Source organism: Schistocerca serialis, chromosome 7, assembly GCF_023864345.2.
Source record: "Schistocerca serialis cubense isolate TAMUIC-IGC-003099 chromosome 7, iqSchSeri2.2, whole genome shotgun sequence".
NCBI lineage: Eukaryota > Metazoa > Arthropoda > Insecta > Orthoptera > Acrididae > Schistocerca > Schistocerca serialis.
In genome coordinates this window covers 415,739,126-415,753,178 of record NC_064644.1, presented here as the reverse complement: position 1 = coordinate 415,753,178, position 14,053 = coordinate 415,739,126, and positions in this window count along the sequence as shown.

Sequence of the window (14,053 nt, the reverse complement as noted above, 5' to 3'; positions counted from 1 at the left end):
AAAACTTATTGCAGAGTCCATGCTGGCTTAAGATAATTGAGACACTGTGGCAGAGTTCCCATCTAACAGTACGTCAAAGCTATAGTCATCCTGTCAAATAACCTTGTGGGGACCTGAGTATAGGGGTTACAAGGCTTTCCACCATGGCAAACCACAATGCTGGTGAACCTGGACAAGAAAAGTGGCAGCTTAAAATGAGTTCTCAGTTTAGTAGGTTGCCACAGTGAGATCCATAGAGGAAAAACAGCAGTGCAGTTTGGCTCTGTATGTGGCATGAGGCCCAGAGGGAATGAATTTTTGCACAGTGCAGATGACACCTCGGCCAAAGCATGTGAACCCAAATCTGACCGGTCAGATTGATAGGCTCAGAAGTTAGCCCAGTTTGCATGTGACACCGAGTCAATAGCAAAATGACAGAGTAGGTTGTCCGATGCTCTCCATTGTTCAGCACTGTTGTTGATGGCTGGAGCACCATCATGAAGAGTGTCACTATCACTTTTGATAACCAGAAATGCATGAAGGGTGTTACGTATAACCCAGGTATTGTAGTATGAGAACTGCTATCCAGAAGTGTGAAATGAGGAGCAGAGTGGGGCATGACTGTGGCTCCACAATAACTGTAGATTTCCTGAACTGAATATGAACATGGTCTTTTTGATAGATCGCTGTTGTAGTGCTCTATTTGAGGTGGTATGTAGGGTGTACAATAACACAGTCCATATCTGGATAAGCGGACAATTTATTCTCACAAAGATAGCATAACAGAGATACAGCTGCACTGCTTGAAGGAATGACATGAATAATGTGCCAGAGATCACTCACACATGGTATGTCGATCACCAGTAATACTGTTATTGTCTTGGATTCCTGCAAATAAGCTATGTCATGAACATGGAAAAAAGCATACAAATTTATGAAGATTGGAGAATATTGTTGCTGTGGTGACTTAATAGCATAACAACAGAGGAGCCTGACATCTGAACAAAATAAAAGATGGGATAGATGGAACTGCTCAATATACTACTGGAAATTGAAACGGAGGATACTAATGGTATATATATATATATATATATATATATAAAAAAAAAAAAAAAAAAAAAAAAACTGAATTTGTAAATGCAGTCTGTGTTCTAGTAGATTCTGGTGTCTGCAACATTCCCAAATTTGTTGCATCTCAGGCTGTTTTTAGTCTGTTCATAACTTTCTCTGATTAAATTTGTGTAAGCAACTTTTGTATAAAATAAAAATTACTTATTGAGAGCAAATTAGCCTTTACACAATGACTAAGATCTCCATTAAGTACTGTTCAGTTTCAGGAATAATCACTGAAATGCTTTGTTCTGCAATGGGAAATAAATAGTTCGAACTCACATATAAGATGCCTATTATCAGCTAACAAAATGTTGTTGCCAGTCTTATCCCTGCAGTTTCCCAAGCAGAAAATCTAATATCTCACTGTGACCTGATATTTGCAAATAAAATATCACTTTCACTTTTATTTCCTGTACCTCTGTTATTTATATAGCTTTTTATCTACAGTTACCTTTATGTTTTCTTCTTATGTTGCTCGTTTATCGTAATAAATGGAGCTTAAACTCGTAAGCAAAGAATGGGATGCATAACAGACTCCTTGCACAATGAGGCAACATGTGGACTTGAGAACGCAAATGCGTAAGTGTATTCTTTCCACTAATTTTATTACAGGCACTTTTATTCCTGTGTGTCTGCGACTGTGGACAAGAAAAGAGCCATCGTGTGGACATACCCTTACAGAAAAAGAGAATTCATATGGAATGCCACTTCTAAAGATTATTTGAATAAAAATTTGAGATGTGGTACCCTTAGCACCAAGTATTAGTTAAAACATCTCCAATCATGTTACTGTAAACAATAACTAACTGCAAGTCTTGAAGTGGGAAAACAGAGAAGCAGCAGCCTTGCAAATCTATGAAAAATGTATCTGTATGGTATATGAAAACTGTGGACAAATAGTTATGCTGTGGCGACTTAATTGCATAACGACTGAGGAGCCTGATATCTGAACAAAAGAAATGATGGGGTAGTAGCTCCTCAACAAACTGCTATAAATTGAAGTGAAAGACACTGATAATGCAAAAAATACAGAATTGTGGCTTCTGCATCTGTGAAATTGCCGAATTTGTCAAGTTGAGAATGTTAATATACGTACAGCCTACCAAAATCTTTCTTGATTAATGCTGTGTTGACAATTTGTTTATGAAGTACGATACCAATGTCACATAATGACTAAGAACCTTTGTTAAGTCTTTCTCAATTCTGCAAATAATCATCCTCACCCAATGGTCCCATTGAATAATACCAACAATTATTCTTGATAATATAATGTCAATGGACAGAAAAAAATCTACTCACCAAGTGATGGCACGCACACACAAATGGATTTAACTTTCACAAGCTTTCAGGGCCAGTAGTTTCTTCTTCTGGTGGAAGAGTTGAAGGGGAAGGATGAGGGGTGAAGGAAAAAGACTGGAGAGGTTTAGGGAAAGGGGTACAGTTTAGAAAAGTCACCCAGAACTCCATATCAGGAGAGACATACCAGACAGGCATGCATGTTTTCTTTCCTTTTGCCCACAGTCTTAACCTCCCAACACAATAGCAGCAAAATGTCTTTGGCACCCATCCCTTGTCCTGGTCACCAAGTTTGATTTTAAGGTAAGCATGATAAGCTTTTTCCACAAAGTCTGCTATTTCTGCTTAAACATTGTACACTGAAGAGCCAAAGAAACTGGTACATGTGCCTAATATCATGTAGGGCCACCATGAGAATGCACAAGTGCTGCAACACAGCGTGGCATGGACTCTACTGATGTCTGAAGTAGTACTGGAGGAAACTGTCACCAAGAAACTCGCAGGGCTGCAGAGTAACAGGGGTGGAGATCTTTACTAAACAGCATGTTGCAAGGCATCCCAGATATGCTCAATAATGTTCTTGTCTGGGAGTTTGGTGGCCAGTGGAAGTGTTTAAACTCAGAAGAGTGTTTCTGGAGCCACTCTGTAGCAATTCTGGACATGTGGGTTGTCGCATTGTCCTGCCGGAATTACCTAAGTCTGTCAAAGTGTGCAACAGACACGAATGGATGCAGGTGATCAGACAGGATGCTTACATACGTGTCACCTGTCAGAGTCTTATCTGGATGTATCAGGGGTCCCATATCACTCCAACTGTTCACACCCCACACCATTAAAGAGCCTCCACCAGCTTGAACAGTCCCCTGCTGACATGCATGGTCCATGGATTCATGAGATTGTCTCCATATCCGTACACGTCCATCCAATCGATACAATTTGAAACGAGACTCATCCAACTAGGCAACATGTTGCCAGTCATCAACAGTCCAGTGTCGGTGTTGGCGGGCCCAGGTGAGGCATACCGCTTTGTGTCCTGCAGTCATCAAGGGTACACAAGTGGGCCTTCAGCTCCGAAAGTCCATATCAATGATGTTTCATTGAATGGATTAGCATTGAAATCTGCAGCAATTTGCAGAACGGTTGCACTTCTGTCATGATGAACAATTTTCTTCAATCGCAGAACGGTTGCACTTCTGTCATGATGAACAATTTTCTTCAATCGTCCTAGGTCCCACTCTTGCAGGATCTTTTTCCAGCCACAGCAATATCGAACATTTGATGTTTTACCGGGTTCCTAATATTCATGGTACACTATTGAAATGGTCATACAGGAAAATCCCCACTTCATCACTACATTGGAGATGCCGTGTCCCATCGCTCGTGCGAGTTCAAACTCACCTAAATCTTGATAACTTGCCATTATAGCAGCAGTAACCAATCTAACAACTGTGCCAGACACTTGTTGTCTTATGTAGGCACTGCCAAACGCAGCACCATATTCTGCTTGTTTACATATCTCTGTATTTGAATACACATGTGTGTAACAGTTTCTTTGGCATTTCAATGTATAATTTCTACAAATATAACAGAAAACATTTGGGTTCTTCACACGCTTGTATGCAGACATTGTCGTAACTACAAACATTAGTTGAACTGTTTTATTAACTCTGTCTTAAGTACACAGGATGATCACAATGTAGCACTGGAAATGCAGGCCTGTCATAAACACCACTTTCAAGGTCACACAATAACAGCTAATATCAACAAGTGTAACAGACTAAAGGTATACAAGACCATATTGACAAATTTCCTTCCAACAATATGCGTAACCTACAGGTATAGCAACATATCATTTAAGTGAAACTGTGGCAAAGCTTTACATGACAGGAAAAAACTGAAAGCAGATTTGGAATGAGCATAAAGATTTGAGGTACTATCACATAATAATTTTCAATCATCTGATACAATGCAGACTAGTGTTATCTCAGTCAGCTACTGGGTGCAGAATCTTAAAACCAGGATATGGATGAGAGTCCATTTGAGCCAACTTAAGCTAGGTAGTAACAGTGATGGTGAAATGAAAATGAGAAATCATAATGGTAAACTCCCCCCCCCCCCCCCCCCCCCACCCTTCCTGGTCTTGGTTTTGAGGGGGAAGGATGAGGCTGTCTGTGATTGATTGTCTAAGCTCTTGGGCCACACTATGCTCCCACCTCACTTGGAGGCAACAGTGTCATGATTCTGTGGAAATAAAGGAACACATATGACCCAGCTAAATGTGTCTGGATCCTGTCTTCTGCCTAGAATGCTCTATGACCACCTCCACCTTTGGCACAGATAACAGCAGTGATATGTCGTGGTATGGAAGCAGTGAGGTCTTGGCAGGTCACCAGAGGAACCTAGCACCACACCTGAACACAAAAGTCACCTAATTCCTACAAATTCCGTGATGGGGGGGGGGGGGATGAGCTTTGGCGCCACATTCAATCGCATCCCAGATATCTTCAATCGGGTTCAGACCTGCTGAGTTGGGTGTAATCACATCAATTTGAATTCGCCTCTGTGTTTCTCGAACCACTCCGTCACACGCTTGGCCTTGTGACATGGTTCGTTATCTTGTTGAAAAATGCCCCTGTTTGGAAACATTGTCATGAAGGGGTTATATGGTCTGCAACCGATGTAAGATACTCCTTGGCCGCCATGGTGTCTTGTACAAGTTCCGCTTGACCCAAGGATGGCTGTGTGAAGGTATGCCGAAGCATGATGGGGCCACTGCCAGCTTGTCTCCATCCCACAGTATAAGTATCAGAGAGCTGTTCACCTGGAAGATGACGTACTTGGGTCCTCCCATCGGCACAATGAAAAAGATATCGAGACTCATTAGACCATGCAGTGCTGTGCCACTGCACCAATGCAACACGTCCATTTCTATCGTAGTTGCTGATGTCGTGGTGTTAACATTGGCATATGCATGGGTCGTCGTCTGCCGAGGCCCATTGTTAGGAGTGTTCAGTGCACTGTGTATTCAGACAACTACTACTCCAGAATGAGATTTTCACTCTGCAGCGGAGTGTGCGCTGATATGAAACTCCCTAGCAGATTAAAACTGCGTGCCGGACCAAGACTCGAACTCTGGAAACATCCCCCAGGCTATGGCTAAGCCATGTCTCCGCAATATCCTTTCTTTCAGGAGTGCTAGTTCTGCAAGGTTCGCAGGAGAGCTTCTGTTAAGTTTGGAAGGTAGGAGACGAGGTACTGGCAGAAGTAAAGCTGTGAGGACGTGGCGTGAGTCGTGCTTGGGTAGCTCAGATGGTAGAGCACTTGCCCGTGAAAAGCAAAGGGTCCGAGTTCGACTCTCAGTTCGGCACACAGTTTTAATCTGCCAGGAAGTTTCAACTTCTACTCTGCCTGGCATTAAAGTCTGATGTTAGTTCCGCCACAGCTGAATACCTGCCGGCAAAAACATTGTAACCCTCGCTTTTCTAAGAAACTGGTTTGTCACATATAAAAGTTGTATGTGCCAAGAGTAAGGCATGTATGATGTTATGCTGGCAAACATGTACATTATGCGCCATTTTTCGTTTGTTTCCTACTTGTCGCGAGGTGCTCGGATGCAGAAACATTGTAAATGTGGAGCAGGAACGTTGTGTGATGTTAGGTCAGAGCATGTACGAAGATATAAATAGGGGACAGAAATGGAAAATTAAGTATAGTGAATGGAAGAGGAATGCGAAGAAACATAAATGGAATTCGGGGCAACCATATTTGGCCCACAATAGCAAACCAGTACCTGGGAAAATAACTGCTGAACAGGTGGGTGCATAAACGTTGTATGCTAATCTAACAATATTTCTGTGAAATGGGAGATTCCATACGTTATTCGCAAACATTATATTGTAATGCGCTGTCATAGCCTTTACCTTAGACGTTAATGTGGTCAACTATACTTACCATTACACCGTGCTCCTTTTATAGGTTGCTACCTGCAAATGTAGATACCAGTGTAAAACACTAAAAATGAAGGACAACAGAGAGCTGTTTCAAGAATTCTATGCTTTAGACTATAATGCACAAACCAGACATTTGGCTTCGTCATGCATTGAAATAGTAGACATCAAACGTAGGGAGACTGAGGAGACCATTTCGGGCAGACACTGCACATTCAGGGACTTTTTAAGAAGAGGAGCAGAAAAAAATTCAGGTATGTCAAAAAACGTTGTGCATGGTACATAGGATTACAGCTAGAGGTGTACAAATGCTCCAAGGAAAGATTAAATGTGGCGTGCCAATGGAGAAGACAGAAGGGGTAAGCATGTGAATCGTCCAAATAAGCTGCAGGACAGCTTGAAGGACGTGATAAGAAACCACACTGAAAGCTACCAAAACAAGAAAGCCACTACTCAAGACATAAGAATCAAAAGCTCTGCCTGAGATCAGATTTGAATATTTCTAAACTTTTCCGACTCTTTAAAGAAGATAATCCAACAGTGCAGTGCAATGAAAGAGCTTACAGAGAGATTTTCAGGGGACAATATAATTTTCGCTTTGGAGTACCACGTTCAGATTCATGTGAGTATTGTGACAGACTGTTCCTGCTGTTAGTTAACAGTAAAAAAGAAACAGAGAAAGAAAATCGACGAAGAAAGCAAACTGTGCCATTTACATGCGGAAGCAGCGTACTCAATGCTGGAGAAGTATACAGCAAAAGCTAAAGCAAACAAAACCTATGTTTTGATATGCACAGACCTCCAACAGGGGCCGTATTGCCCTACCCTTACCCATTCTGCAGTTTTCTATCAACGTCAGCTGTCAACCTACAATCAGGCAATACATAATGTTGGTGACAATAAGGTGTGGATGTGTGTATGGCTTGAAACTGTTGCTAAGCAGGGATCAGCAGAAATTACTTCGTGCCTTCTGAAGTATGTAACATCTACATTTTCAGTACTAAACCCATGTGAAGAAAGAACTTTAGTGGGTGGTCAGATCGACGCACAGGACAGAACACTGGCTGGAAAACTATTGTTTTGTATCAATATCTTCTGAACATGAAGTATTTCACCTCTGTGGAGCAAAAGTTTCTTATCACAGGACACAGCTTTTTGCCTTGTGACATAGATTTCGCATTAATTGAGAGAAATAAGAACTACTCTGTGTATGAACCATCTGAATGGGTTCAGGTAATAGCTACTGCACAACCAAACAACTCGTTTCTGTTGTTACATGGAGCAGGACAATTTTATTGATTTAAGTGGTATTGAAAAGCACGTCCACAAAGATCCAAAATGCAAAATAATGGATTATGTTTGGATGAAGATATCTTCAGACTCCCCAACAGTACCTCAGTGCTGAAAGAGCCATAACTACTTGCAGCCTTGGTACTCAGCAAACCACTCCAGGGGTAAAAATAGTATTACAGTTCTGCTGGTGGTGTTGAGCTTCAATGACCTACTTAGACTTTATGGTGATCCATTGCCTCTCTGCAAAAAAGAAAGCTTATCTGCTAGTTGTGCAGATATATTCCTGAAAAATACCCAGAGTTTTATGAGAACCTAAAGATAAAGCAAAGTCACAGTGTCACGATCGGTCACGCAAAACGTACGTTTGCAACAATACGTTGTGTGTGCTGTGAATAATCGTGTTACACAGTGCGAACTATTACTAATGTTTCATTTAAACTCCGTGTGCAGTATCGATTCTGTTTCATTATATTCTTGTGAAATGAAAATGTGAACGTTTATCACTGCAAAACCTTCTTTTGTAACAATATTTCCATCTTCAGTCAAACGCCCAGAAGTTCCGACATTGTATAATGCAAATTGCATTTATGCCTAATCAGAATAAAACCAATAAACAGTATTAGAGGTTAAATAATACCAGTGGTATAAACGTTGTAACTCACAAAAGTGTGCTACTCTCGTTAGAGTTACGTTTTTGCATGGATGCCGAACGAAAATCTGTAATATCTTGCTTTTCAGGACACGTATTGCCACAACTTGTGAACACATTAATCAGTAATGGACTCATTTCAAGTGATTGTGAATGCTATTTCTGCCATTCGTAAACCTATTGCATAGGTAATGGTTTTTGACCCTCCTGTACAATTTGTATTTTGAGGGTTACAACGTTTTTGCCGGCAGGTATTCAGTTTGCTGCCTGTCCTGTTTTACCAGTATGCCCAATCAACTATGTCAGACATCTGTAATGAGGGGGGCGACTATCCAACCCCATAATGTCTGGACATGGTTTCACCTCAGTTTCGCCATGTACTGAAGGCACTCACCACAGCCTTTCTTAAACACCCGACAAGTTGTGCAGTTTCCAAAATGCTCATGCCGAACCTCTGGACCATCACAATCTGCCCTCGATCAAACTCAGATACATTGCGTGCATTTCCCATTCTACACATGAAAGGTACTGTCATCTATACTATGTACACCATGTGAGAGAGAGACTAGTAGCCATTCCTTGCCAGGTGGTGATGCTGTCACCCGGATAATATCAGGTCAGTGGTCATAATGTTGTGGCTGATCAGTGTATGTGGTTATGGTGCTTGAAGCAAGTTATAAAAGATTAGAGGTAGCTTGTAATGCCTTGTGGCTGTGTCAGGTGATTGTATTGATCCAAAATTGAGTTTACGTAAGCTGCAAGTATTAAAATTCTACTTTAAGATAAAGTGTATTTCCTGTTAAAAATTTTTTTGTTGGGCATCCTGAACATAATGTTTAAGTTTTATTGTTGGTTCTTAAACTCGCCTAATTTAAATTGATTTTCACTTCAATATTGGCTACGTAAGTGTCAAGCAGGTTTCCTTTTAATTATGTTGAATGATTATTTGCCAATATATGTTTGTAATTTTTTAATACATGTGTGTTTTAGATTTTGCCTGTACCAGGCATAGGTTAATAAACTCTTAGAAGACAGTGGTCGACAAGCCCATAGAAGCAGTTTGTTTGAAGGCTATTCTATTCACTGTGCACCAATGTCATTGTCATTTGAAACTTTTGTAAACTATTCAGACTGTTATTTGTTGGTAATCTGTTGCTGAATAAATGCCTATAATTTGTGTGTGTTTCTCTAGGTTTGTGTCCATGTCTTTCCATGAATTGGGCGTGTTTAAAGTTTTTGTCCAGTAGCATGACAGATTGCTCAGGTACCAGCTACGAGAATATGTTATACCAATTGCTGAATGATCTAAAACACATGAAATATCATACACCGTAACTGTTCCGTAATGAGCATTATATCTGCAACACATGTTTATTAGTGACACAGGATCTACACTAGCTGGAATTTTATTTACCCATTTGCACATGTACACAAGTATTAATTTGAAGATGATGTGCAGCAGCACCAACTCACTTTTTATCTATAGTTTTTTCTGTGTTTATTGTGATGCTAAGAATTTTTGATTCGTATAGATGTAAGGTTATTTTCTCTGAGTGCAGAGGTGCTCCTTAGACTTACAAACTGCTGAATATCCCTACACTTTATGCATTTTAATACTATGAGATACATTTTGTGACGAGAGCATGATCAAACTTTTTAAACTGAATGAATAGTAAAATGTCAATGCTGTCCCATTGGTAAATGAAAACATTTAACAGATACAATACAATTTGTTTTGGGTACCATCTGAATACAATACAATTACATGCAAACATGTAATATACTAGACTGTTCACAAAGCAGACATAAGTAGTACACTCCCATAACAGACTACTCCACAACATGAATGGTAGTGTATTGCTGATGCAAAACGTTTAAGCAGAGGTTTTTCCTCTGCCGTTTTTGGTTGAGCATCTGTATTTTCTATTAACTCCAAAGGTGAAACTTCCTGGCAGATTAAAACTGTGTGCCTGACAGACTGGAACTCGGGGACCTTTGCCTTTCGCGGGCAAGTGCTTTACCAACTGAGCTACCCAAGCATGACTCACACCCCATCCTCAAAGCTTTACTTCTACCAGTGCCTCGTCTCCTACCTTCCAAACTTTACAGAAGCTCTCCTGCAGAGTGAAAATCTCATTCTGGAAACATCCCCCAGGCTGTGGCTAAGCCATGTCTCCGCAGTATCCTTTCTTTCAAGAGTGCTAGTTCTGCAAGGTTCGCAGAATGTGTGTCCAACACCAATCTTTGCTGAGAAAACTTCTAATAACATAAAAGCAGTGTAAAGCACCCAGTGGTAATGTCTGAACTAAGCCGCAGGTGAGCGAACAGTAAAATGTGGCTGTTTGCCAGATGGTTGTGCAAAGCACATTATTGAACATTCAAATGTACACACTAACACACACAAGTAAACAAGACATGGACATAACACTCTTCTTGTTGTTGTGATCTTCAGTCCTGAGACTGGTTTGATGCAGCTCTCCATAACACTCTTATGAATCCATTAACATTGACTTTTGTAAAGAAGCAGGATACTATCCCAATTTTAAAAAAGTTTCAGCTTCACCTAAATACAAACTGTACTTACGTATGAGGCAATGTCTAAGTCTCTCCCATTACATAAAATCAACTGAAACTGAGTCATTCCTATTGAGTACAGTATGAACATTCTAAATTCTCATTATCTATTGTTATAAAAGAAACATACTAATATTATATATGTATTCGTATATTTTCACTCACCACAGTAACACATTTTTTTCAAAAGACTACTGTCAAGATACAAATGTTTCATGAATCCCAGAGCTTTGGCACATATGCGAGTGGATAAAAGGATGAGAAGCAGTAAAAGTGCTGTGTGTACGCCATGGGGTGTACTGAGGGAAATACTGCCGGCTGACCTGTCATTACATGGGTGACATCACACAACCTGCATCTGACATCAATCCTCCACTGAGCTTGCGACCTACACTGAGTCACATACACAAATCAAATGTGTCTAAACTCTACTCTCAATCTTAGAACAATACTGTTGTTCACATGTCATTCTGACATATACCTGTCATCAAGCCTATGACAAGTACTAATGAATCATTCATTTATGGGACTGTTCTCGACAAACGTGCAAAAATATATGCATAAATTTTTCTTTTCTCTGTGTATGGGGAATCTATCACTTATATGAGTTGAAAGACATCTCACAATAAAGGAACAAACTGTTTAATAGTCATTCAAGGGGGTAATTTAAGACTTCCTTAATCCTCTTGCTGTGTATTTGTTTATGCTTATGTAAAGGAACAATGGCAGAGGTTAATATTATCTGTAGCAATAAAACGAAGGCACAATCTTCAATCCTTCTCCTTCAACCGCAGCGAGGAGATGCCTGGCTGTTTGTTTTTATCTTTAATCATCCCGATTTGTCATGTAAGCTTTGCTATCTGTAGTTCTGAATAATTTATAATATATGTAGATAATTTTCATTCAAAATGTGTTGGAAATCTTTATTAGCCTGAATATGTAGACCAGTGCTGTGATAATCATTGTGCTCCTACTTCCATTTTCAGCAGAGTGTGTGTGTGTGTGTGTGTGTGTGTGTGTGTGTGTGTGTGTGTGTGTGTGTGTGTGTGTGTGTGTGTACACGCAACACTTCAATGGGGCACTGATCCACCATTGGCGTGGTTTCATTGCTAATTTTCAGTTTTTGCCCCTTATCGAACAACCTCAACCCACAGTCATTCAAAGAAGCAGTCAGAATTTTAATCACGCAGCATACAGCTGTCACCAGATCATGATGTTAATTACGCACTCCGTCTTCAGGCCACGAGTGGCCTACCGGGACCATCCGACCGCTGTGTCATCCTCAGAGGAGGATGCAGATAGGAGGGGTGTGGAGCCAGCACACAGCTCTCCCAGTCGTTATGATGGTATTCTTGACCGAAGCCGCTACTATTTGGTCGAGTAGCTCCTCAATTGGCATCACGAGGCTGAGTGCACCCCGAAAAATGGCAACAGCACATGGCGGCCTGGATGGTCACCCATCCAAGTGCCGGCCACACCCGACATCGCTTAACTTCGGTTATCTCATGGGAACCAGTGTACCCACTGTGGCAAGGCTGTTGCCTCATGATAATTAGAATTTCCAAACATTCCATCAGTTTCCATTTTCAGTTGTGCTGCTTCCCAATCCAGGACAATTAAAAAACTTGCAACACTACAGTCCAGCAGCTGTTAGTACCATCATTCCTGATAGACAAGGTTGACTGTGAGCAGCACTGGACTACCTATTAGACGTGTACCGTGATGAAGAGTGGACACACAGACCATTGTAAAAAATTTTAACATATGCTTTACCTGTAGCAGTTTTTTTTTAATTGTTTCAAGAATTTTACAATTATACTGTAAACAGAAGAGCTAACTCGGTAGCAAATTCAGCATACAATCTGACAGGAATTCCATCGGGCCCAAGAGTTTTGTTTAATTTTAATGATTTCAGCTGTATGTCACTGTCAATCGCACTACTGTCTAAGTTCCTCATCTTGGTCGTGACACAATGATTAAATTGGGACTATAGTTCTGGATTTTCCTCTGTAAAGCAACATTTGAAAGCAATATTTAATATTTTTGCCTTTGTTTTGCTGCCTTCTATTTCTGTCAATTGCTGTCTCTTCTATTAATGTCTACACACTGACTTTGGTGCAATGAATAGCTTTGCCTCAAACAAGCTTCAAAGCTAAAATATAAGGTGCCCATATTCATTTTATACATAAAGTATGTGGAAACATAGCAGAGAGAGAGTTAAGTAAGAAGTAATTGTATAAAATCAGTCTAGCACTTCAATCTAACACTATCAAAAGGCTACATCCCTTACACCTACACACGAAAAACTTTCAACAAGAGAAGCCAGTATATTATTGTGACTAGTCCTACATCACGGGGGAGGGGGGGGGGGGGGGGGAGGAGGCAAAGCTACTGCTTTGAAATAATTATATAGTTGTTCAAATGACTAATCAGGTCATTGTATTTTTGGATTCCCAACAAATGTACCATGAATAACTGTGCAACATTGCACCTATTAGGGGGTATATGTGAAATATATCCGTGTCCATGAGTTTCTCCTTGTCATCAATATGCCCTACAAGTATTGTGTTTAATACAACTCTTTCTTACACATGCCAAAGAGATGACAATTTGAGTGAAATGGTTAAATTTGTGATGTTTGACATTGAAGGCCTAATGGATTTTACATATGCATTCACTGTGAATAGAAAGCCATGCCTATACTGATGCTATCTACAGGTCCATTCCACAAGAGCTTGAGCTTGGTATTATCTTTGGAATTAAGTGCCACAGAATCCTGTTATCAGAAGTGTTTCTACATTCTCTAGTGTTTCATGAGGCATGGTTTATGGATGTTCTTGAGATGCCTGCTCTCATTCACATCCTTAGTTGGCATATCCTACTAATCACCACCCATGCCAAATACTCTGACAACACACATGCAGTACAGTGCTGAAAAAAAATTAAGATGACTCATAAAAACCATTTGTTTTTCATTTCACAATGATTATTATTTATCATGCATTGAAAAGTGTTACATATTAATATAAAACTGTTTCTTGTATTTTATGGGTCCACCTTGGGCCTCATAGCCCAGTTTGACAAAGATCAAATCAGCTTCCTTGCACTTCTCCATAGGAACTTCATTCTACAGCATGTTGTTGTTGTTGTTGTTGTTGTTTTGGTCTTCAGTCCTGAGACTGGTTTGATGCAGCTCTCCATG